General features: G+C 47.2%; 1 protein-coding gene across 2 annotated transcripts in view; it reads left to right on the top strand.

The window, feature by feature from the left end:
• The window catches only part of LOC142258516 (DNA polymerase epsilon subunit 2-like), a 32,829-nt gene that overhangs the window by 1,371 nt on the left and 5,817 nt on the right, over window positions 1–25,641 (top strand). The gene's annotated exons all lie outside the window — the stretch shown is intronic.

The raw sequence follows: 25,641 nt of genomic DNA, 5'->3' as shown, positions 1-25,641 counted from the left end.
TTCATTGGATCTATATAAGACTCAGACGCCATTTTTGCTGCACTGTACTTTGAAATAGTGTAGGGAATAGGGAGAGATTCTGCTGGAGAAGGGACAGTGTTACAGCGAGAAAGTACCTGCTGGTACAACAATAAACCATCATTTCTCTTCTGCCAAATTCTCTAGTAATACCGCTCCTATCTGCATCTAGTTTAGGGTAAGCTGCTGGAGAAGAGATAGAGGACTAGAGGCCTGTAGACAGGGATTCTAGCCTTAAAGGGAACCTGTCACCAGTTTTTCGGCCTATAAGTGGCGGTCACCACCAGTGGACTCTTATATACAGAATTCTAACATGCTGTATGTAAGAGCCCAGGCCTCTTTATAAAACAAAAAAAAAAAACACTTTATAATACTCACCTAACGATCACGTTGCGGTGGAGTTGGGTCATATGGGCGTCTCCATTCTCTGGTGCCAGCGCCTCCTCTTTCGGCCATCTTCATCCTCCTTCTGAAGCCTGTGTGCATGACGCCTCCTACGTCATACACACTCGCCGTACCTGCGCAGATGCACTACAATGCTTTGATCTGCCCTGCTCAGGGCAGATTAAAGTGCGCCTGCGCAGGACCTCAATGCCGGGGTGTGTGCATGACGTAGGATGCATCATTCACCTCGGCTTCAGAAGAAGGAGGAAAAAGATGGCCAAAAGAGGCAGCACCGGTACTGGACAATGGAGACTCCCATCTGATTAGAATCCACCGCAGTTCGACCGTTAGGTGAGTATTATAAAGTGTTTTTTATGTTTTACACAGCGACCTGGGCTCATATATACAGCATGTTAGAATGCTGTATATAAGAGCCCAGTGGTGATGGTCGCTGCTTATAGGCCGAAAAATTGGTGACAGGTTCCCTTTAAAGACCTTGCTGCTGATATATAAAACCAAAAGTCCTTTTCGGGCCTACATCTATTCTTTATTAATACCGCTGTTAGCGGCATTCAGTGTAGGGATAGCTGCTGGAGGTATATTGCTCTACAGTCCTTCTATAGGTATACTGCTGCTCCAGCCTAGCTGCATTGGTCAGGACATAGGTGATGTTATGGGACACGTACAGGTGTAAGGTGGGGAGGGCACACCGCGAAATGTATTGGCGGCTGGAAACCGAGTACCGCAGGATGGCTGTCGCCATCAGATGATGGAACGTCTGAGTCCACAAATAGCAGCATTTCCAGGGCATGCAGTCAGGATATGCAAGCATGTAGCACCCCGTGTACTTTCTCCATCTCCACAAGGTCCACATGCAAAGCTTCCTCTTTAGTTGTGAGCAGTGAGTGTGAGTACACACAGAAGCGGGATGGTTACTCCGATTATGGCGTCATAGCCGCTCTCCATCTTGGTTGATTCCTCAAAGTTTTCTGAACTGAGTGAGAGCCGCCTGATGGCCCTATAAAAATTTGTAGCAATTGCCACATGATGACCCTGTTGATATGGTGAAGGAGGAAGAGGACAGGAAAAGTAATAAACCATGAACCTTCTACCATTCTTTGGGTGGGAACAGAGGCGGATTATAATGTGGGCAATCTGGGCTACCGCCCGGGGCCTGATGCTCCAGGGGGCCCATGCGCCGAAAAGTAAATTGCCCCCATTAGAATCTGCATGAAACATTTAAAAGATGTTGGGTCGTCCGCCCATCCTGCAGCACATCGGCAGGACCAGGGTGCCATCAGGGCAATGAGGCTGATCTATCTATGTGATCAGTGCAGGACAGGAAATGTACTGGAGCAGAACAGAGGCTGAGAAAGATGAAGGACCTTGCCTGAAGACATGACCGGTGAACTGGCAGGTCCTGTAGCAGTTCAGCTGGTGCAGCCTCTGTGGAGGTCCCTCTGGCTCCTCTCCTGCTCTGCACCGATCAGGACCTGCAAGATGTGGTAATGTATACTGTTTGTTGTGTGCTTGTTCTAGGGTTGTGTGTGTATATATGCATGTAGGCTGGCTGTCTCTTTCCCTGGCTGGCTGCCTCTCCACCGACATCATATTACTTCACACATAAGCTTCTTATACTAAGAATGTCCTTCATTGCCTATAGCAATCAATCACAGCTCCTATTAATAACATGTAGCTCCCAGCTCTATTCACTGTAAGGAGGTTTTTTGGAGAGTAACTGTAAAGCGCGGTGTTAAATTTTCCCCTCAAAACAGTCTGACGTTCCCGAGTCAAATGAGGAAATGAGGCGCCTGTGCAAAATATCGTGATTGTAAATGCGATGGTGTGGATTCCTTTAGTGGGGACACACACACACCTTTATAAATAATACGCATATGACTGACGATTCTGTCTGGGGCTCGTCTTTATGATGGCTCGAAAAATGGTGCATGCAGCTTTTTTTGTGCTGTCAAAACGACGACTAACAGTTAATGTTTGATTGGTGGGTATTGTTTGAAGAATTGGAGATTTTCCAAAAGTGATGGTGGGACTGTGGAAGGTTGGAAGTCGGTATACCTGGAGGATCTCAGCTCACCCGGTAAATGCATCACCTGGGTCCTTTCTCTGGGGCAAGGTGCAGGGAGGTCAGCTCCATGTTAAGAGGCAAAGTCTGACAATAGAAAAAAGTTGTTTCCAGCATCACTGCCAAGAAATAAGGTTAAAAACCAATTTTATTCTATAACTTGTGCAAGCCTAGCAGGATATTTCTAAGACTAAGAACCTCTTTTAGGTTTGAAACACATAAGGCATTGTTTTATACTCCGTGGACGTCCATCCAACCTAGTGTTGGTTTTAACGTTAAGGGATAAAATTGGTTTTTAACCTTATTTCTTGGACGTGATGCTGGCAGCAACTTTTTTCTATTGTCGAAGGTTTGAGGGTTAGAGGCGGAGCTGTGGTGGAGTCTGAAGGGGGCCCGAAAATGTTGGCAGTGTGGGGCCCTGAAATTCCCAGTGGCAGCACTGAGCAGGGCATACTAGCAACAAACCGGGTGCGGCGCGGCGGCTGAGGGAGTCCCGCCCACCTGTCTGCCGAAGAGGAGCGTCCTCTGTAATGGTGATGGCAGACGGCGTTGTTGCAGGCTACACTGGAGTCCAGCAGCCTGAAGAGTGGAGACGGACCGGTGACCTGATCTTTGGAGGTGCCTGCCGACCTGTTCACTAGCAGCAGGCAACGGCGGCACACTATGTGAAGGAAGGGGGGGACGACGAGGGTGTCTTCTAGGTAGTTTCATTCCTCCATTCCAAGTCCATGCACTGTGTATGTATAGATCGGGAATGGAGGATTGAAACTCCATGGCTGAAACACCCCAGCACACTGAGCCCCACTGGCCCTCCCTCCACCGTGGATATTTCCAGTATCTGACTCCACAGACTGTGTGTGCCCCTCCATCAGGATATTCTGCATGTGTCATGATTAGAGTTGACCAAACACTCCAAAATCCGGGATCGGCGGATCACAGCCAGATATTAAAGAGTCTGATCCGCTCCGGAATCCGGTGCCTATATAAGTCAATGGAGACCGTAATCTGGAGATTAAAAACGTTTGTGGAGGGGATAGGGGGGCAGGAGCAAGTGCGGTATACTCACTGAGATGGTGCCATGGCGGCACACTCCTTCCGGGTCACATTTTTACACTCCGGAGCCGACAATTCAATATTTCCTACTTTGCCCGCCCACCTGCGCGTGTAATTGGTTGCAGTTAGACGCGCCCCCACCCTGAGAGGCAGCGTTTCAGCTTAGTGCAACCAGTCACAGGTGTCAGGACGGCCGCCGGTGGGCGGGGAAAGCAGTGTTCCGGCTTTTTTTTTTTTTTTTATTAAAATAAATAAAAAAAAAGACATGCAGTTCCCCCTAATTTTCATCCCCAGCCATGATAACGCCGGCTGGGGGCTGGTATTCTCAGCCTGCAGCCACCCGGTATTGCCGCATGTATTAGATGTGACGATCCCGGTGCGATACCAGCCCTTCTCGTTGGCCTGATACGGTGCAAATCGGGGTAATAAGGGGTTAATAGCATCGCATAGCTGCTACTAAGCCCTAGGTTTGTGATGGCACAGGCGTCTATCAGATACCTGCATCACACAAACATGTAAGTGAATGTAAATAATCACAGAGAAAAATCCTTTATTTGGAATAAAGTACAGAATACGCACCCTCCTTCACCACTTTATTAAGCCCAAACACCCTGCAGCTCCGGTGTAATCCACACGAGGTCCCATGACGACACATCCAGCTCTGCTACATCTCAGAGCGAGCAGCCATAGAGAAGACTGCCAGCTATGAGTGTACCCTATTACTGAGTCACAATAAGCGATGACTGCAGCAGAGACTCACAGGCTGGGGGCGTGTCAGCCTGCAACCAATCTCAGACGAGAAGACGGCCGGTGGGCGGGGAAAACACGGAAAGCTGTGTGTATGCGATGGACAGTACAGGAAGTGTATGCGCGACCCGGAAGCAGTGTGCTGCCATGACACCGAGTCTCGGTAAGTATGAAACTCTCACTTATTTCTTCTTTTGTTTATTTTTACTCTAATTGTCGAATCCGGAATCCCGCGTCCGGCACCCAGAGAGAGCGTTGAAACCGCGCGGATCCGGATTTTACAGTCTGGATCCGCACAGCCCTAATCATGATGTATGTAGTGGATATAATGGAGGGGCACATACAGTGTGCAGACCGGGGACATCTGTCCACACCAATCCCATATCACATATATATTTTCACAACTACAATCAGGCCACGTGCACACATTGAGTATTTGAGGGGGGGTTTTTTGTTTTGTTTTGTTTTTTTTTTTACAAATATGGAGGTAATAAAAAGTCACCAAATGATGAATGTGAACACATGTCCTTACAAATAATGAGGTAAAAAACTCATCAAATACTCAATGTGTGCACATGGCCCAAGATCTCGTGCACACGTTCAGTATTAGTTTTTGTTACCTTAGTATTTAAGCTATGTTCACATAGGGTGGTTTTGCAGTTTTTTTTTCATTGGTTTAATGCCAATAAATGCTAATAAGCTGCAGCTTTTGCTCAGATTTTGCTGCTGAAAAAAACACCTGCTTTGAACATGGCCATTATTGGTGAGTTTTTACCTCGGTATGTGTAAGGCCTCGTGCACACGTTCAGTATTTGGTGATTTTACCTCAGTATGTGTAAGACCATGTGCACACGTTCAGTATTGGTGAGTTTTTACCTCAGTATCTGTAAGGCCTCGTGCACACGTTCAGTATTGGTGAGTTTTTACCTCAGTATCTGTAAGTCCATGTGCACACATTCAGTATTGCTGAGGTTTTTTTTTTTAACCTCAGTATCTGTAAGGCCTCGTGCACATGTTCAGTATTTGGTGAGTTTTTACCTCAGTATCTGTAAGGCCTCGTGCACATGTTCAGTATTTGGTGAGTTTTTACCTCAGTATCTGTAAGGCCTCGTGCACACGTTCAGTATTGGTGAGTTTTTACCTCAGTATCTGTAAGGCCTCGTGCACATGTTCAGTATTTGGTGAGTTTTTACCTCAGTATCTGTAAGGCCTCGTGCACATGTTCAGTATTTGGTGAGTTTTTACCTCAGTATCTGTAAGGCTATGTGCGCACTAGAAAATTGACTTTTCTTAACAAAAATCTGCACCCTCTGGCAGAATACCAAACCAGCGGCAAAAAACGTGATAAAACCGCACCTGCGTTTTGCCGCGGTTTTCCACTGGTTGGAAAATTCTGCAGCAAAACCTGTAGGGTGAAAAAAACCGCAGTGTGCGTATGCGCACAGCATTTTTTATTTTTTTTTTTTGCTGGGGAAGGACTGCAGAAAGGTTATGAACATTTTCTGCAGCAATTCATTCAGCAAATCCGCTGCATTAACCCCAGCGTGCACACGGGGCCTAAGGCTTTGTGCACATGTTAAGTATTGGTGAGTTTTTACCTCAGTATTTGTAATGCCTCCTGCACATGCTGAGAATTTGATGAATAGTTTACTTCAGTATTTGTTAAACTATGTTCACGCAGGGGTTTTTGCTCAATTGTTTCATTTTTATTTATTTTTTTCTTTGCATTAGTCTTGTTTACAAATTTAAAGTTAACTGTTCAACACTAGGCCTTAGTGATTGTTTTTTTGTTTGTTTTTGTTTTTTTTTTTTTAAACTAAAGGGTATATGTATTAGATCAGTGGATGTTTTTTAGATTATAGTGTAAGGAACTATTTTTCAGAAATTCTGTTTCAGGTGTCTGATGAGTGACCCGTCACATAACCCATGTGTAGGGATGGGGGGCCCACAGTTCCTGAACAGCCCAGCGCCCTGGTTACCCTTAATCCGCCCCTGAGTTCGAAGGGGTGTATGGGAATACACTGGGGAAAAAAAAATTAACTCCCAACCCTTGCCCTGGGAACGTGTGTGCGTGCGTGCTCTGGGGAACAGGTGTCCGCCTTCTCCCTGTCATACATCTGGATTCGAACCCTTGAGTCTGTGGTTGGCATCTCTGTTCACCAAACCACAGTAGTCACCTTTTTTCCAGGTGTTTAGTTTATCGTTGCTCTGGTAACAGGTGTATTAATTTACTTGTTTGTCTGCCCAATCACCTTTTGGGTGCGGCTTTAAGTACGTTCCTCCTGCTGACGATATTTTGAATTCCAGCCATATTGCATATTTCCATTATAGTAGCTCTCCACATCCGGAACGAGAGATGGAAAATTCACCTTGTAGTGTAGATCGAGAAGGGTGAAAAATCAATAATCCGTGCTGGCCAAAATCTCAATCTTGGTTGATTTCTCAAAGTTTTCTCAAAACTGATGACCCACTAATAATTTACAGCAATTGCCGCAGGATGACCCTGTTGATATGGTGGAGGAAGAAGAGGACAGGAAAAATAGTAAGCCATGAGCCATATACTTTTTTTTTTTTTGGGGGGGGGGGGGGGGAGGGGTGCATAGTAATACATCGGGGAAAAAGAAAACCACCTATCCCTTGCTCTGGTGAACAGTTGTCCACCTTCTCCCTGTCATACATCTGGATTCGAACCCTTGAGTCTGTGGTTGGCGTCTGTGTCCGCTGGAGCACAATCGAGTCACCTTTTTTCCAGGTGTTTAGTTTTTGTTATTGTTGCTCTGGTTTTATTAGGGTAACAGGTGTATTAACCCCTTAAGGACGAAGCCAGTTTTGTACTTAAAGGGGTTATCCGGCTTCTTTGACTTTTTTTTTTATTTCCCTAGTGGGCTACATTGGGGCAGGTAAGTAGATAGAGACCACTTACCTGCCCTGCTGTCAGCCCCTCTCCCCCCGGTTCAGAGCGGTCATGTGACCGCTCCTGCCGCGATTTTGCTGCTTCCGGTCATTTCATGTCAACATGGGCAGGGCCATGTTGACATGCAAATCTGGAAACAGCATGTCGCCTCCCTGCTGGGCTGTACATTGCGTGAGTCCCCGCCCCCTTCCCTGCACCCTCCCACACATTCCCCCGCACCTCTTTTACTCTCCAGTAACCTCCCCCTGCACTGCTGTGGGGTCCGTGACCTGGGGGCGGGGCCTGGCGGCGGCTGACGTGGTGTCAGCTCCAGCACCGGGCCCCTGCTCAGGATCACACATTCAAATGTACCGGCATCACAGATCACAGATGCCGGTACATATGAAAGTGCTGATGAGAAGCAGCGCAGCGCTGCTTCTCATCACTGTCCCTCCCGCTGTCTGTGCTCTCTTCAGCACAGCGGTGACGTCGCTACTGTGCTGATATGGCCAGAGCACAGACAGCGCGTGAACGTGCAGGAGCGGCGGGGACCGAGGACGGGTGAGTATGTATTCCCTACATGTGTTCCCTATAGTGGGGTGGGGGTGGTGCAGAGCCATATGTGTGCATGTGCAGAGCCATATGTGTGCATGTGCAGAGCCATATGTGTGCATGTGCAGAGCCATATGTGTGCATGTGCAGAGCCATATGTGTGCGTGTGCGCTGCAGAGCCATATGTGTGCGTGTGCAGAGCCATATGTGTGCGTGTGCGCTGCAGAGCCATATGTGTGCGTGTGCAGAGCCATATGTGTGCGTGTGCAGAGCCATATGTGTGCGTGTGCAGAGCCATATGTGTGCGGTACAGAGCCATATGTGTGCGGTGCAGAGCCATATGTGTGCGTGTGCGGAACAGAGCCATATGTGTGCATGTGCAGAGCCATATGTGTGCATGTGCAGAGCCATATGTGTGCATGTGCAGAGCCATATGTGTGCGTGTGCGCTGCAGAGCCATATGTGTGCGTGTGCAGAGCCATATGTGTGCGTGTGCAGAGCCATATGTGTGCGTGTGCAGAGCCATATGTGTGCGTGTGCGCTGCAGAGCCATATGTGTGCGTGTGCAGAGCCATGTGTGCGTGTGCAGAGCCATATGTGTGCGTGTGCAGAGCCATATGTGTGCGTGTGCAGAGCCATATGTGTGCGGTACAGAGCCATATGTGTGCGGTGCAGAGCCATATGTGTGCGTGTGCGGAACAGAGCCATATGTGTGCGTGTGCGGTGCAGAGCCATGTGTGTGCGGTGCAGAGCCATGTGTGTGCGGTGCAGAGCCATGTGTGTGCGGTGCAGAGCCATGTGTGTGCGGTGCAGAGCCATGTGTGTGCGGTGCAGAGCCATGTGTGTGCGGTGCAGAGCCATATGTGTGCGGTGCAGAGCCATATGTGTGCGGTGCAGAGCCATATGTGTGCGGTACAGAGCCATATGTGTGCGGTGCAGAGCCATATGTGTGCGTGTGCAGAGCCATATGTGTGCGTCTGCGGTACAGAGCCATATGTGTGCGGTGCAGAGCATACGTGTGCGATGCAGAGCCATGTGTGTGCGTGTGCGGTGCATAGTAGTGATGGGTAGTTCGTGAGTGAGTAGTTCAAAATGAACTAATCTTCAGAGTGAACTAGTTCATGTAGTCACCATCCTGACAGAGATTAGTTCATTATGAACTAAACAGCGAGTGTGAGGAGACAGAGAGTGATCCTCTACAGCTCCAGGAGGCTCCTGCTCTCACACTTGAAGGTAGTAAAACACTAGCACACATCAAATACAAATATAATAGTAATAATAATATTAATAAAAACTGAAATTGCACAGTAGACAGACACAGCTCATATGTGTGTATGAGAGAGTTTGTGTCTGTGGTTCATGCCCCTCACCCGTCTGTGTGATAGGATCACCCTCCTGTAGAGGATCACCCTCCTGTAGCCTAGATCAGTCTTGCTAAAATCTTTACCACTGGCTCATGTTCTGTTCTCAAAATGGTGGCTGCTGAACTGCTTCTCAGCTCCCTCATACACATTCATTATGGGTCAGTACTCTACACTCTACACAGGGGGCGCTGCTGGGCTCAGGGAGATGCATCAGACTGAACTAGGCTGTCCTGATTCATTCTCAGTAGAACATTTAGTTCAGCAGCTCATATAGTTCATTTAGTTCACAGGTCACATGATGCATTTCCTATCAACTCCTCACAGGAGAGGGTGGAGAGAAATACTGAACTAAATGAGCTAAATCTTTTGAACTAATCTTTTCAGTGAACTAGTTCATGGTGAACTAATCACCAAAATGAACTAGATTTCCCATCACTAGTGCAGAGCCCGATGTGGGGCTGTTATTTGCAATGCTGTAGTGATACCAGGTCAGGTGCTGGGGAAGAATACTGACAGGGAATGTGTGTGCAGGGAACGGGCAGAGGGTGGGGCTGGACACTGGGGTGGGTGGTGACAGCTCTGACTGAGGTTTTGCACAGGAAGTGGTCATGTTTGCTGGATCTGAATGTAAACAAGAAGCTGCAGAGAATAAAGAGTGAATTCAAGAGGAACAAAAGTTAGAAAACAAAAAATAACAATGTAGGGGTGATTTATATGACAATACAGCACAGATTAGTTTAACAAAAATCTTTGAGTTTGTCGGACAACTCCTTTAATGCTGAGGCCATTTTTTGTAATTTTCACCAGTGTCACTTTATAAGGTTATAACTCTGGAACGCTCTATGGATCCCGGTGATTCTGAGATTGTTTTTTCGTGACATATTGGGCTTCATATTAGAGGTAAATTTAGGATATTTTTTTTTTTATTTATAAAAAAATCTGAAATTTGACAAAAAGATTAAAAATTTTGCAATTTTCAAACTTTTAATTTTTATGCCCATAAACCAGAGAGTTATGTCACACAAAATAGTTAATAAATAACATTTCCCACTTTTCTACTTTAGATCAGCGCAATTTTTGAAACAAAATTTTTTGAGGTTAGGAAGTTAGAAGGGTTCAAAGTTCATCAGCAATTTCCCATTTTTTCAACAAAATTTACAAAATCATTTTTTTAGCAACCACATCCCATTTGAAGTGACTTTGAGAGGCGTAGATGACAGAAAATACCCAAAAGTGACACCATTCTAAAACCTGCACCCCTCAAGGTACTCAAAACCACATCCAAGAAGTTTATTAACCCTTCAGGTGCTTCACAGGAACTAAAATAATGTGGAATGAAAAAAAAGAAAAATTAACATTTTACCTAAAAATGTTGCTTTAGCACTAATTTTCTTACTTTTTCAAGAGGTAACACCACAAATTGGACCTCACACTTTGTTACCCACTTTATTATGAGCGCGCTGATACCCCACATGTGGTCAGAAACCTTTGTTTGGGTAAATGGGAGAGCTTGGAACGAAAGGAGCAATATTTGAATTTTGGAAAGCAAAGTTGGCTGAAACAGATTGCGGGCACCATGTTGCATTTACAGATCCCCTAAGGTACCTAAACAGCAGGAACCCCCCTCAAGTGACCCCATTTTGGAAACTAGACCCCTTAAGGCTTCTATCGAGGGGTATAGTGAGCATTTTGGACCCACAGGTACTTCACAGATTTTGATAACGTTACGTTGTCATATTGAAAATTGTCATTTTTTTCTCAAAAATGTTGCTTTAGCATCAATTCTCTCACTTTTTCAAGAGGTAATTCCAAAAATGTGACCATAATGTTTGTTACCCACTTTTTTATGAGCGCGGTGATACTTCACATGTGGTATGAAACCTTTGTATGGACAAATGGGAGGGCTTGGAACGAAAGGAGCAATATTTGAATTTTGGAAAGGAAATTTGGCTGAAAAAGATTGCGGGCACCATGTCGCATTTGGAGGACCCCCTAAGGTAAGTAAACAGCAAAAAAACACCACAAATGACCCCATATTGGAAACTAGGCCTCTCAAGGAATTTATCTAGATGTTTGGTGAGTACCCTTAACCCCCAGGTGCTTCACAGAAGTTTATAACGTTGAGCCATGAAAATAAAAAAATAAAATTGTTACTTCAACCAGGTAGCTTTTTCTCACAAGGGTAACAGGAAAAAAATCACCATGAAATTTATTGTGCAATTTCTCCTGAGTTTGGTGATATCTTATATGTGGTGGAAATCAACTGTTTGGGCACACAGCAGGTCTTGGAAGGGAAGGAGTGCAATTTGACTGCAATATTGGCGGGAATCAATAGCGGACACCATGTTGCATTAGGAGAGCGCCTGAGGTGCCTAAGCAGTGTAGGTCCCCCACAAGTGACCCCATTCTGGAAAATAGACCCCTCAAGGAATTTATCTAGATGTTTGGTGAGTACCCTGAACCCCCAGGTGCTTCACAGAAGTTTATAATGTTGATCTGTGAAATTAAAAAAAATACATTTTTACCACAAAATTGTTACTTCAACCACATAGCTTTTTTTTTTTAACAAGAGTAAAATGAAAAAAAGCATCATAAAATTAAAATATATTGTGCAATTTCTCCTGAGTATGCTGATACCTTATGTGTGGTGGAAATCAACTGTTTGGGTGCACAGCAGGGCTCGGAAGGGAAAAAGTGCCATTTGACTGAACATTTGGCTGGAATAATTAGTGGACGCTATGTCGCATTTGGAGAGCCCCTAAGGTTCCTAAACAGTGGAGGTCCCCCACAAGTGACCCCATTCTGGAAACAAGACACCTCAAGGCTTTTATCTAGGTGTATATTGAGCATTTTGAATCCACGAATACTTCACAGAATTTGATAAGCTTAGGTTGACATTGAAAATTTTCATTTTTTTCACAAAAATGTTTCTTTAGCATCACATTTCTCACTTTTTCAAGAGGCAACAACAAAACGTGGACCCCACAGGTTGTGAGCGCAGGGATACCCCATATGTGGCCAAAAACCTCTGTTTGGATAAATGGGAGGGCTTGGAATGGAAGGAGCACCATTTGAATTTTTGAAAAGTTGAAATAAATTGCGCGCACCATGTCACATCAGCAGGGCCTCTTGGGTACCTATACATTAGAAACCCCCCACAAGTGACCCCATTTTGTAAACTGGACCCCTCAAGGATTTTATTCAGGAGTATAGTAAGCATTTTGAATCCACAGGTACTTCACAAAAATGTTGCTGTAGCAACAATATTCTCACTGTTAGGCTATGTGGCCATGATCCAGCGAAACGGCATCTAGTACCCAGTGTCAGCCTTCCTGCAGAGATGTGAGTGCTGTTGTCCACGGGAGAATGCAGCTTCCTATGCCCACGATTTGGGTTCAGGCTGCTGTGGACTTTAGTTCTATTCTACCTGCAGAGAACACTCATCTCTGCAGCATAAATTGACATGCTGAGGCTCGGGAAGCTGCGCCACAGGTCGGTTTATGCTGCGGAGAAAATAAGCACAGTGGCCATGAGATTTCTAAAAATCCTTCCACTGTGCTTCTACTGCACAACGCAGCGTTATGGATGCAGGGAAAACACTCTGCGCCCAAAACGCTGCAAACCCTGATTGTGGGCACACAAAGAATTTCAGTCTCTCGATGTTCAAAACTGATAGACACATACCCCAAGCGACTGCAGCTGTAATCACAGCAAAAGGTGGCACTACAAAGTATGAAATTAAAGGGGACGAATAATATTGCACGCCCCACTTTTCAGTTACCGTATTTTTCGGACTATAAGACGCACCGGACTATAAGACGCACCCTGGTTTTAGAGGAGGAAAATGGGAAAATAAAACTTTAAGCAAAAAATGTGGTCATGACACATTGTTATGGGGCGAGGATCTGCTGCTGAAACTGTTATGGGGGTAATGTCCCCAAATTTTCTACTAAGGTACCCCAGCCTGGTAATGATCCTCCTGCCTTGTATATGATCCTGCTATAAACCCCCATCCAGCCTGTTCACATACCCCCCCCATCCAGCCTGTTCACATACCCCCCCCCATCCAGCCTGTTCACATACCCCCCCCCATCCAGCCTGTTCACATACCCCCCCCCATCCAGCCTGTTCACATACCCCCCCCATCCAGCCTGTTCACATACCCCCCCCATCCAGCCTGTTCACATACCCCCCCCATCCAGCCTGTTCACATACCCCCCCCATCCAGCCTGTTCACATACCCCCCCCCATCCAGCCTGTTCACATACCCCCCCCATCCAGCCTGTTCACATACCCCCCCCCATCCAGCCTGTTCACATACCCCCCCCCATCCAGCCTGTTCACATACCCCCCCCCATCCAGCCTGTTCACATACTCCCCCCATCCAGCCTGTTCACATACCCCCCCCCCCATCCAGCCTGTTCACATACCCCCCCCCCCATCCAGCCTGTTCACATACCCCCCCCCCCCCATCCAGCCTGTTCACATCCCCCCCCCCATCCAGCCTGTTCACATCCCCCCCCCATCCAGCCTGTTCACATCCCCCCCCCCCCATCCAGCCTGTTCACATCCCCCCCCCCCATCCAGCCTGTTCACATCCCCCCCCCATCCAGCCTGTTCACATCCCCCCCCCATCCTGCCTGTTCACATCCCCCCCCCATCCTGCCTGTTCACATCCCCCCCCTCCATCCAGTTCACATCCCCCCCATCCAGCCTGTTCACATCCCCCCCCCCATCCAGCCTGTTCACATCCCCCCCCCATCCAGCCTGTTCACATCCCCCCCCCATCCTGCCTGTTCACATCCCCCCCCATCCTGCCTGTTCACATCCCCCCCCTCCATCCAGTTCACATCCCCCCCATCCAGCCTGTTCACATCCCCCCCCTCCATCCAGTTCACATCCCCCCCCCATCCAGCCTGTTCACATCCCCCCCCATCCAGCCTGTTCACATCCCCCCCCATCCAGCCTGTTCACATCCCCCCCCATCCAGCCTGTTCACATCCCCCCCCATCCAGCCTGTTCACATCCCCCCCCCCATCCAGCCTGTTCACATCCCCCCCCATCCAGCCTGTTCACATCCCCCCCCCATCCAGCCTGTTCACATACCCCCCCATCCAGCCTGTTCACATCCACCCCCCCATCCAGCCTGTTCACATCCACCCCCCCATCCAGCCTGTTCACATCCCCCCCCATCCAGCCTGTTCACATCCCACCCCCCCATCCAGCCTGTTCACATCCACCCCCCCATCCAGCCTGTTCACATCCCCCCCCATCCAGCCTGTTCACATCCCCCCCCCCCATCCAGCCTGTTCACATCCCCCCCCCCCATCCAGCCTGTTCACACCCCCCCCCATCCAGCCTGTTCACATCCCCCCCCCATCCAGCCTGTTCACATCCCCCCCCCATCCAGCCTGTTCACATCCCCCCCCCCATCCAGCCTGTTCACACCCCCCCCATCCAGCCTGTTCACATCCCCCCCCCCATCCAGCCTGTTCACACACCCCCCCCCCCCCATCCAGCCTGTTCACATACTCCCATCCTGCTATATGCCCCCATCGTGCTCATATACCATCCTGGTATATGGCCTGTATCCTATAGCACAGAGAAAAAAAATAAACGTTTATACTCACCTTTTCCTCACTCCCTGCAGCACCGATCATCTTCCTCTCTGGCACGCTGATCTGTGTGTGTGGAGCCGTTCCCCTGCAGCACGCGATGTCTTCCTGTCTGTGCCGATCAGCTGACCAGCTCAGCACAGATCAGCTGACCGGCACAAACAGGAAGACATCGCGTGCTGCAGGGGGCGGCTCCACACACTGGGACGGGTGAGTGTACTGATTCACTGCACCCCGCGCTGGTAATGACGCGCGGGGGGGCAGTGAATACAGCCGCACATGATCACTCCAGGCTGTAATTGCCAGGGGTGATCATGCGGCCGGCTCTTTACTATGCGCGCGTCCCCGCTCGTCCTCCCGTCCACCTGTCAGCGCCGGCTTCTGCGTTGAGAGATGGCCGGGAGGATGGGCGTGCATATGTAATGAGCGGGCCCACGTGGTCACGGCAGGCGCTGCTGCTGCCTGCTCGTGTCCCCGATGACCCGCTCCACCACAGCACCCTCGTTCCCGGCCGCAGCCCTATAGTCAGACCATAAGACGCACCCCCAACTTTCCCCCAACATTTGGGGGAAAAAAAGTGCGTCTTATGGTCCGAAAAATACGGTATTTATTTTTTAAAAAAGTTTAAAATAAGCAATAAATTTCGTTCAACTTCACAATTGTGTCCCCCTTGTTGTTGATTCTTCACCATAAAATTAACATTTTTATCTTTATGTTTGAAGCCTGAAATGTGGGAAAAGGTTGAAAAATTCAAGGGGGCCGAATACGTTCGCAAGGCACTGTAGCTGTAATCAGGGTCTCTGTCTCTACATTATGCTGGTCTTAGATGGGGGGGAGCAAAAACCTGGTGACATATTGCATTTAATCTATAACAAGGAATGGTCATGTGTGATAATGGCCGTACTCTGGTGGTGGCTCTGAACCTTGGCAAGCTTGCACATGAACCAGGTCTGGCCGACGTGCTCAACTTAGTGATTCAGCGCTTTCTGAAAACCTACTTAGATTTGATTGAGCTACTTGGAAAGGTGCACTGTGTAAGCGCGGTGTTTATGTCCCGCAGCCTTTCCTGTGACCCTCACGTTATACACATTTTGGCCAATAGTAATTACTGGTTGTTCACCCTTCTCGACCCACACTACAAGGAGAATTTTGTAAACAGCTGGAGCTGAATGAGGTTGGATGGAGGCGTTTGTGAACGGCAGTTTTCAGCTCTTTCCACAGATTCTCAATTGGATTCAGGTCTGGACTGTGACTTGGCCATTCTAACACCTGGATATGTTTATTTGTGAACCATTCCATTGTAGATTTTGCTTTGTTTGAGATCATTGTCTTGTTGGAAGACAAATCTCTGTCCCAGTCTCACGTCTTTTGCAGACTCCAACAGGTTTTCTTCAAGAATGGCCCTGTATTTGGCTCCATCCATCTTCCCATCAATTTTAACCATCTTCCCTGTCCCTGCTGAAGAAAAGCAGGCCCAAACCATGATGCTGCCACCACCATGTTAGACAGTGGGGATGGTGTGTTCTGGGTGATGACTTGTGTTGCTTTTACGCCAAACATATCATTTGGCATTGTGCCCAAATAGTTCGATTTTGGTATCATCTGACCAGAGCACCTTCTTCCACATGTTTGGTGTCTCCCAGGTGGCTTGTGGCAAACTTTAAACGACACTTTTTATGAATATCTTTGAGAAATGGCTTTCTTCTTGCCACTGTTCCATAAAGGCCAGATTTGTGCAGTGTACGACTGATTGTTGTCCTATGGACAGACTCTCCCACCTCAGCTGTAGATCTCTGCAGTTCATCCAGAGTGATCATGGGCCTCTTGGCTGCATCTCTGATCAGTCTTTTCCTTGTTGGAGATGAAAGTTTGGATGGACAGCCGGGTCTTGGTAGATTTGCAGTGGTATGATACTCCTATTTCAATATGATCACTTGCACAGTGCTCCTTCTGATCTTTAAAGTTTTGAAAATCTTTTTGCAACCAAATCCGGCTTTAAACTTCTCCACAACAGTATCACGGGCGGCACGGTGGCTCAGGGGTTAGCACTGCAGCCTTGCAGCGCTGGGGTCCTGGGTTCAAATCCCACCAAGGACACCATCTGCAAGGAGTTTGTATGTTCTCCCCGTGTTTGCGTGGGTTTCCTCCGGGTTCTCCGGTTTCCTCCCACACTCCAAAGACATACAGATAGGGACTTTAGATTGTGAGCCCCAATGGGGACAGTGTTGCCAATGTATGTAAAGTGCTGTGGAATTAATAGCGCTATATAAATGAATAAAATTATTATTATTATTATTATCACGGACCTGCCTGTTGTGTTCCTTGGTCTTCATGATGCTCTCTGTGCTTTAAACAGAACACAGACTATCACAGAGCAGGTGCATTTATACGGAGACTAGATTACACACAGGGGATTATATTTATCATCATCAGTCATTTAGGACAACATTGGATCATTCAGAGATCCTCAATGAACTTCTGGAGCGAGTTTGCTACACTGAAAGTAAAGGGGACAAATAATATTGCACGCCCCAATTTTCAGTTTATTTTTTTTTTAATTTAAAATAAGCAATAAATTTCGTTCAACTTCACAATAGTGTCCCACTTGTTGATTCTTCACCTCTTTATGTTCGAAGCCTGCAATGTGGGAAAAGGTTGAAAAATTCAATGGAACCAAATACTTTTGCAAGGCACTGTATGTGTCACTTACTGAGCTGTGTGCTGTCAAAGCTGCCCAGTAAGTGACACATCAATGGAATCAGTATCTCTGCCCCTACGTTATGCTGCTCTCAGATTAGGTGGCAAAAACCTGGTGACAGATTCCCTTTAAGCAGTGAGTTCTGTCTTTTGTTAGACCTTTCAATAATTCTGTGGCTCTGTGCTCTTTGTCACCTAAAGAAATCAGTTTCACCATAACCTGTTGCCGCTTCACCGAGGCAGTGCTTACAGCTTGTGACTGATATCGATGCCGTGCTCTGAGATTAGTAGTTCTCTAATGATCTACTGCTGAGCGGGCACTACCTTGCTCTGGTGATCTGTACTCGTAATTAGTAACGAGTGGGCACTACCATGCTCGGTACTCTTAACAAGCCATCGGATACTTGGATGGGCGTGACTTGTGTACTGAGTATAATGAAGGTCAATAGGTGAAATGCTCAAGTTCCCCATTGACTTCTGTTATACTCGTGTACTTGAGTTGTACCCATACGAGCATCTGACTGCTCATTACAAGTACCGAGCATGGTAGTGCTCGCTCATCACTGGTTACAATTACCGAGCATTGTAGTGCTCACTCATCACTAGTTACAGGTGCCGAGCACCCAAGCATGTTAGTACTCCCTTATCACTAGTTACAAGTAAAAAAAAATATAGTTACATGAAAAAAATATAGTTCTACCTCTGTACAAGTCACTAGTGCGACCGCACGTAGAATACTGTGTACAATTCTGGTCACCGATATATAAGAAGGACATAGCTGAACTGGAGAGGGTGCAGAGAAGAGCCACCAAGATTATTAGAGGAATGGGGGGGCTGCAATACCAAGACAGGTTATTAAACTTGGGGTTATTTAGTTTGGAAAAACGAAGGCTTAGGGGGGATCTAATCACAATGTACAAATATATGAGGGGACAGTACAGAGACCTTTCCAAAGATCTTTTTACACCTAGGCCTGCGACTGCAACACGGGGGCATCTGCTACGTCTTGAGGAAAGAAGGTTTAATCATAATCACAGACGAGGATTCTTTACTGTACGAGCAGTGAGATTATGGAGCTCTCTGCCGCATGATGTTGTAATGAGTGATTCACTACTAACATTTAAGCAGAGCCTGGATGCCTTTCTTCAAAAATTTAATATTACCAGTTATGTATATTAGATTTTATGACAGGGTATTGATCCAGGGAACTAGTCTGATTGCCGGATGTGGAGTCAGGAAGGACATTTTTTCCCCATTGGAACTTGTTTGCCACATTGGGTTTTTTTTTTTTTTGTTTGTTTTTTTGCCTTCCTCTGGATCAACATGTTAGGCTTACGGGTTGAACTAGATGGACTTAGACGGGCTTTGCACGCTGCGACATCGGTAACAATGTGTTACCGATGCTGCAGCGATAGTCCCGCCCCCGTCGCACGTGCAATATCTAGTGAAAGCTGCCGTAGCGATTATTATCACTACGGCAGTTTCACACGCACATACCTGCCGTGCGACGTCCCTCTGGCCGGCGACCCGCCTCCTTCCTAAGGCGGCGGGTCGTGCGGCGTCACAGCGACGTCACACGGCAGGCGGCCAATTGAAGTGGAGGGGCGGAGATGAGCAGGATGTAAACATCCCGCCCAACTCCGTCCTTCTCATTGCAGCCGGCGGCAGGTAAGGTGAAGTTCCTCGCTCCTGCGGCTTCATACACAGCGATGTGCGCTGCCGCAGGAGCGAGGAACAACATCGTACCTGTCGCTGCACCGGCATTATGCAAATGTCGGAGGCTGCAGCGATGATACGATAACGACGCTTTTGCGCTCGTTCATCGTATCAAAAAGGATTTGCACGTTGCGATATCGACTGCGACGCCGGATGTGCGTCACTTTCGATTTGACCCCCACCGACATCGCACGTGCAATGTCGCAACGTGCAAAGCCGCCCTTAGAGTCTCCCTTCAACCTCAAAAACTATGATACTATGATACTATGAAGTACAGAGCATGATAATGCCCACTCATAACTGATTACAAATACCAAGCATGGTAGTGCTCGCTCATCACTGGTTATGAGTACCTCGTATCCGAGCATGGTAGTGCTCGTTCATCACTAGTTACGAGTACCGAGCACCTGAGCATGGTAGTGCCCGCTCATCACTGTTTGAGTACTGCTGATATGGAGTAACACTGCACCTCTGTCTATGATTACTGGGTGCTCTGGTAGGATCAGACTCTGTAGAAATACAATGTAATAGACCAGGCACACCGATGTGAAAGAACAAGAAAACTTTTATTGCTAACAGCAAAACAGTTCAATTGCAGCAGACGTTTCGGTCGATTCAGTGACCTTTATCAGTAGAACTAGATGAAAGAGGAACGTCTGTAGAAAACCCGTGGAGTCCAACGCTCGTGTGCGGGTGCTGCCATTGAATTGGATCCTCTACTTTTTACAGAGAATCAAAACTTTTCCTGGTCCCGTGATGATGGGATCAATATAGAACACGGCTCTGGTGACTGCTCTGTAAGGAGGCGAGCGCCTCTGCCTCCATCACACGACTTCCAGAAGTAAGGATTCCCATCAATGACAACAAGCAGAGATCTAACTCCTTTACACACTCAGATTTAGGCTGTGTGCACACGGTGCATTGTTTTTACAGTATATGTCTTTAAGCGCAGACTTATTACGAAACCTGAACAGAATCAGCTCGTTGCTTATTTATGACTTGCAGACTTGGTGCAGACAATAATCTGCAGCGTGCCAATGTTTTCTGTGTTTTTGCAGAGGTTTTTTCACCCATTGATTTCAAAAGCAGGTATAAAAATGATTGTGGATTTTCTGCTTTTTTTTTTCTTTTTTTGTTTTAGACCACAGTGAATGGTACAAAGATAATCACCTCATTGTCAATATGAGTGTCAGGTCTCCCCGGGCGTCCCTGGGTCACATACATATGGTAAGTATTCTCCAGCATTGGGTACAGCCGCATTACACACATAATGGGTGTTTTCCTTATTTGTTTGCTCCTGCCTAGTTCTCTCTGTGATTCTGTACATTTTCACACCCTGGAGCCGTTATCACAGTCACTCTCTGTTTACTGTCTTTAGTCTTTAGGTGTTTTCAGATAACAATGTTTTTATTTTGTTCCTTGGGTCTATTTACACCTTACCCCCCCTCCATGGTCTCCTGGTAAATGAATCTAATGTGTTTGTAGATCCCTGTGAATTGATCTGCCAATAAAGCATTACATGAATCATTGGAGTACAGTCTCTTTAATTCTGTCTATAGAGGTAGATGATAGAGTGATAGACATATAATACAATGTCACCCTGTTGAGCTTATTTTACAGCTTTTTAAGATTAAATAAATTAAAACAATTATTTGGGATCCCCCCAGATTTTTGAGGAACAGCTAAAATGAAGCAGACAGCTGGGGGCTGGTATTACCAGTAGAGATGAGTGAACCTTACAGTCTCTTTAATTCTTTAATTCTGTCAGATCTACAAGGTAGATAATAGATTATAGGGACAGACATATAAAGAAATGTCACCCTGTGGAGCTTATTTTAAGGCTTTTTTTTATTAAATAAATGAAAAAATTAAATTATTTGGGATGGCCCATACTTTTGATGAACAGCTAAGATGAAGCAGACAGCTGGGGGCTGGTATTACCAGCAGAGATGAGTGAACCTCATGCTCAAGGTTTGGAAAATGACGAGAAAATCACCAATGTGTGTATAGCACTGTGCTTGTGTATGAGTGACGCCAGCATTGTGCAAGCTATGGGAAGTGTTTGATCATCTAAAATTTGGCGTAAATTCAGTGTTATGAGATGTATCTTTAACGGGGAAAAAGAAAAACACCGCCACTGTGCTCTGGAATTGTTTTGCTATTTATTTTTTTCTTTGAACACTATATTTCATAATGCTGAATTTAAGCCAATTTTGAGCCAATCAAACACTTCCCGCAGCTCGCACAATGCTGGGTATCACTCATACACAAGCACAGTGCTATACTCATATTGGTTTCCGAACCCCGAACCTTCGCTCATCTCTAATTACCCTGGGAAAATCCATGGTTATTGGGCCCTTCCCAGCCTAAAAATAGGAGCCTACAGCCATCGCACAGTAGATGCGGCAATTCTGGTGCTGCACTCGGCTCTTCCTGATTGTCCTGATGCGGTGGTAATAGGGGGAACCTCGCGCCATTTTTTTTTTCCATTTATTTATTCATATCAAAAGTTGATTCCATTGTTTTTTGTGCCACCGGGGACATAGTAACTGACAGGCTGACTGTTCTGAAAATGAACAAGGCCTGGATTGGCCGCGACTTCCCATGCACCCCTTCAAACCCTAAAAACATATACGGTTCATGGTTTATTATTTTTCCCGTCGTCGTCCTCCACCATAGCCTCAGTCATCATGCGGCATTCTATCATTTCTAGAGGGCCAGCAGTCGGCCCTCAGTACTTGTTCCCAGCCGTCACTATTTTCCCAGGGTGCCGTCCCTACCTTACACCAGCACGAGTCCCATAACCTCTCCCGTGTCCTCTCCAATGCAGGTACTAGGAACGTCCACCGACACGTGGACAAGTGCTTGTGGACAGGGAAGCTACATTTGCCTGACGGCACACTGGGTAACCTTGTGATGGACGGGACAAAGTCGGACTCCGGGACGGCTCACATGCTCGTGCTACCGACGCTGAGCATTGCAGGTTTCATCAGGGTTTCCCCACCTCTTACACCAGGTGCTGCACCCCCCCTCCTCCTCCATCTCCATATTGTCATCCCCGGGCACGGCGTCCATATCAGTCACAACCTGTAAGCAGTGCATCGGTGAAGCGGCAACAGGTTATGGTGAAACTGATTTCTTTAGGTGACAGAGTACAATGCCCCCGAGTTATTGAAAGGTCTAACAGACAGAACTCACTGCTTAAAGGGCTGCTGTCCCCAGGTGTTTGCCCCTGCAGTGTCAGTGCGCACAGAGCTAAGGATTCAGATGTTTACAGACGTTTAATTGTCGATCGCTGGTTGCTAAGCAATCTCGACTCGTTTGCCGTAGACTGTAATGCACGTTACATGCGATTTGCGTTTTGGCTGTTTATTTACGATATCATTGTCGTTCAATTGTAGTACGACTGGAAGTTACACAGATGTATGTTTCCAGCACACGTCGTGTTGCGGTGCGGCTTTTATGTGAGCGGCCCCTATTTACATAACTACTAACATGAGAACATGTGAAAGTTATAATAGGGTTGGGAGAGGGCAGGGGGGGCTGACCCCAACATTTGTGACCCTAAGTAGAGCCTCTAAGGGCTCATGCGCACACTGCGTCCTTGCCAGTGCAGAAATAAATGCACCCTCTGGCAGACTTGACACTGCGTGTTGACAAAAAGTGTGCATCCAAAACGCATGTATTTTGGATGCATTTTTCATGCATTTTTCATGCGTTTTGGATGCATTTTTGTCAGTGCAGTCCCTCGGCAATTCAGCTCTGCTACATGCCCACTGACAGCAGTCACAGACAGAGCCGGGCAATGAGAATGAACTCAGATGAACTGCACCCGACTTCATTGTCATCCCGCAGCTCTGTCTCTGTGTGCTGTCATGAACCTCCGAGGTCAGTGCCAGGACACAGGAGTCCGCAGCAGTGACGTCAGAGCTTCACCCGATTTCACTGACATCGTGCGGCTCTCTGTGTCGCAGCCTGATTTGTGATCACACGTGAAGGACTCACCTGTGATTGCAAATCCCCTGAGTGACTGCAGTGAGCCGCGCGATCAGCGGTGCCGTCAATCAGGTTACTCGTGGCCACAGCTGCAGTCCTCCACCTGAGAGTGGTGGCCGCGAGTAACCTCAGTGACAGCACAGCTGATCGCGCGACTCACTTCAGTTGCTGCATGGAGCTCACAGGAGCGGCGGTGTTCGGCTGGGGCCACACGGGGCACTACTGCGATGCTTGCATGACACTCTGCTCGCGCTAGCAGCACAGCAGGAGCCGAGTGTCATGCTAGTTTCCCTGCGTCTGCTGTCCGACTGCGAGCGGACCTCAGCTGCGGTGGGCGGGCCGGTACGGAGGAGGGGAGGGAGGGATTTCTCTCCCTCTCTCCTCCGTAGGCAGGAGTCACACTTGCGCGTATCTCGTGCGAGTCTCACATCGCATCACCTGGCACGGCCGCACTCTCCTGACAGGAGTGGATCGCCTGCATGTATTTCTATGCAGCTGAGACGCTCCTGTCCGGAGAGCATCATTCCGAGCCGGGTGATGCGATGCAAGACTCGCACGAGATATGCGCAAGTGTGACTCCGGCCGTAGCCGGCTAATGCGATTTGCCGCTCTGCACTCGTGGTACACCGGTGTACCGCGAGTGCAGTGCGATTTTTCTCTCGCCCCATTCACTTGAATGGGTGCGAGAGAAAAGAGTCTTGCATTACAATCGCATTGTAGCATGCTGCTATTGTTTTCTCGGGCCGATTAGGACTGAGAAAATAATCGCTCGTGTGCGCTGATACACAGGTTAGAATTGGTCCGAGTGGAATGCAATAATGTTTTATCGCACTCCACTCGCACCGATTTTCTCGCCGTGTGGCTTAGGCCTTCTACTGCCGCTCCTGTCAGCTTCCGATGTAGCAGAGCTGAAAGAGTCGTGGGACCTTGCGTGGATTACGTCGGACCTGGAGGTGTTTTTGAGGGCTTAATAAAGTGGTGAAAGAGGGTGTTTTTTTGTCTTTCATTACAAATAAAGATTTTTTTGGATGTGTGTGTTTATTTTCTTTAACTTACGGGTTAATCATGGAAGGTATCTCTGGGAGATGCCTGCAATGATTAACCTAGGACTTAGTGGCAGCTATGGGCTGCTGCCATTAACTTCTTATTACCCAGATTGCCGCCGCACCAGGGCAATTCGGGATGAACCGGGTAGAGTCCCGGGACTGTCGCATCTAATGGATGCGGCAATTCCAGGTGGCTGCTGGCTGATATTGTTAGGCTGGGGGGCTCCCCATAACGTGGAGCTCCCCATCCTGAGAATACCAGCCTTCAGCCGTGTGGCTTTATCCTGGCTGGTATCCAAATTGGGGGAGACCGCTCGTCTTTTTTTTTTTTTTTAATTATTTATTGTTTTACTGCTCGATATAGACAAGCCCACCGGCGGCTGTGATTGGTTACAGTGAGACAGCTGTCACTCAGCGTGGGGGTGTGTCTGACTGCAACCAATCATAGGTTCCAGTGGGCAGGGGAAGCAGGGAATACGGCATTTTCAAAAGAGAAGGCGCCACAGTGTGAACGCCGTGCAGCGCTGCGCCGGTGATCATGGATTGGTGAGTATGAGGGAGGGGGTGGGAGGGAGAGACCTACATGGACAGAGAGAAAGACTGAAAAACCTGCAGTTGTGTTAAAAAAAAAACAACACATGCGGATCACAACAAAAATGCAGTGCAAACGCATTGCTTAGCATTTTGGTAGCGTTTTTCTACAACTCATTGATTTCAATGGGAGTAGAAAGCTGCCAAAACGGACAAAAGAACTGACATGCTGCTTTTTTAAACGCAAAGATTTTGTCAAATTTTTAACACTCAAAACGCTGCGTTTAAAAAAAAAAAAAAAAAAAAAAAAAAAAAAAACATCGTGCGCATGGATTTTGCATGATTCTCATAGACTTTGCTGGGAAAGCAGAACGCATGCATTTTGACAATGTGACGCTGCAGCTTAAAACGCTGCAGAAACGCAAAAAAACCCGCAACGTGCGCAGGAGCCCTAAAGGTTTTTTATTATTATTATTATTATTATTATTATTATTATTATTATTATTGTTTATGTATAGAGCACCATTGATTCCATGGTGCTGTACATGAGGGGGTTACATACAGAATACATATACAAGTTACAATAGACAGACTGGTACAGAGGGAAGAGGGCCCTGCCCTTGCGGGCTTACATCCTAAAGGATTTTGGGGAGGAGACAGTAGGTGGGGTGTAGGTGGGTTTCTGCACTTGCTGACATTTCTCAGGTGGTAGAGCCCCCGAGAAGAGCGTCATTTTTTTTGTGGCGGGTTCCAAGGGAAATCTGCCTGAATAACAGACCCCTAGACTATGGGCACGCAGGGTATTCAGGCAGCCAAAGACCATGATTTGTTTCAAGCAGAAATAACTTCTGGAAACAAAAAATAAAAGGAACAGCAAAAGGGGATTTCCTACAAATAACAGGAGGAAGAGTTCATAGAAACCATTTGAAGCAAAGGAAGGATCTGC

The sequence above is a fragment of the Anomaloglossus baeobatrachus genome, chromosome 12 (genome assembly GCF_048569485.1).
Source record: "Anomaloglossus baeobatrachus isolate aAnoBae1 chromosome 12, aAnoBae1.hap1, whole genome shotgun sequence".
Taxonomy (NCBI): domain Eukaryota; kingdom Metazoa; phylum Chordata; class Amphibia; order Anura; family Aromobatidae; genus Anomaloglossus; species Anomaloglossus baeobatrachus.
Note: the sequence above shows the minus strand (reverse complement) of the source record. Positions and strands in the feature narration are given on the sequence as shown.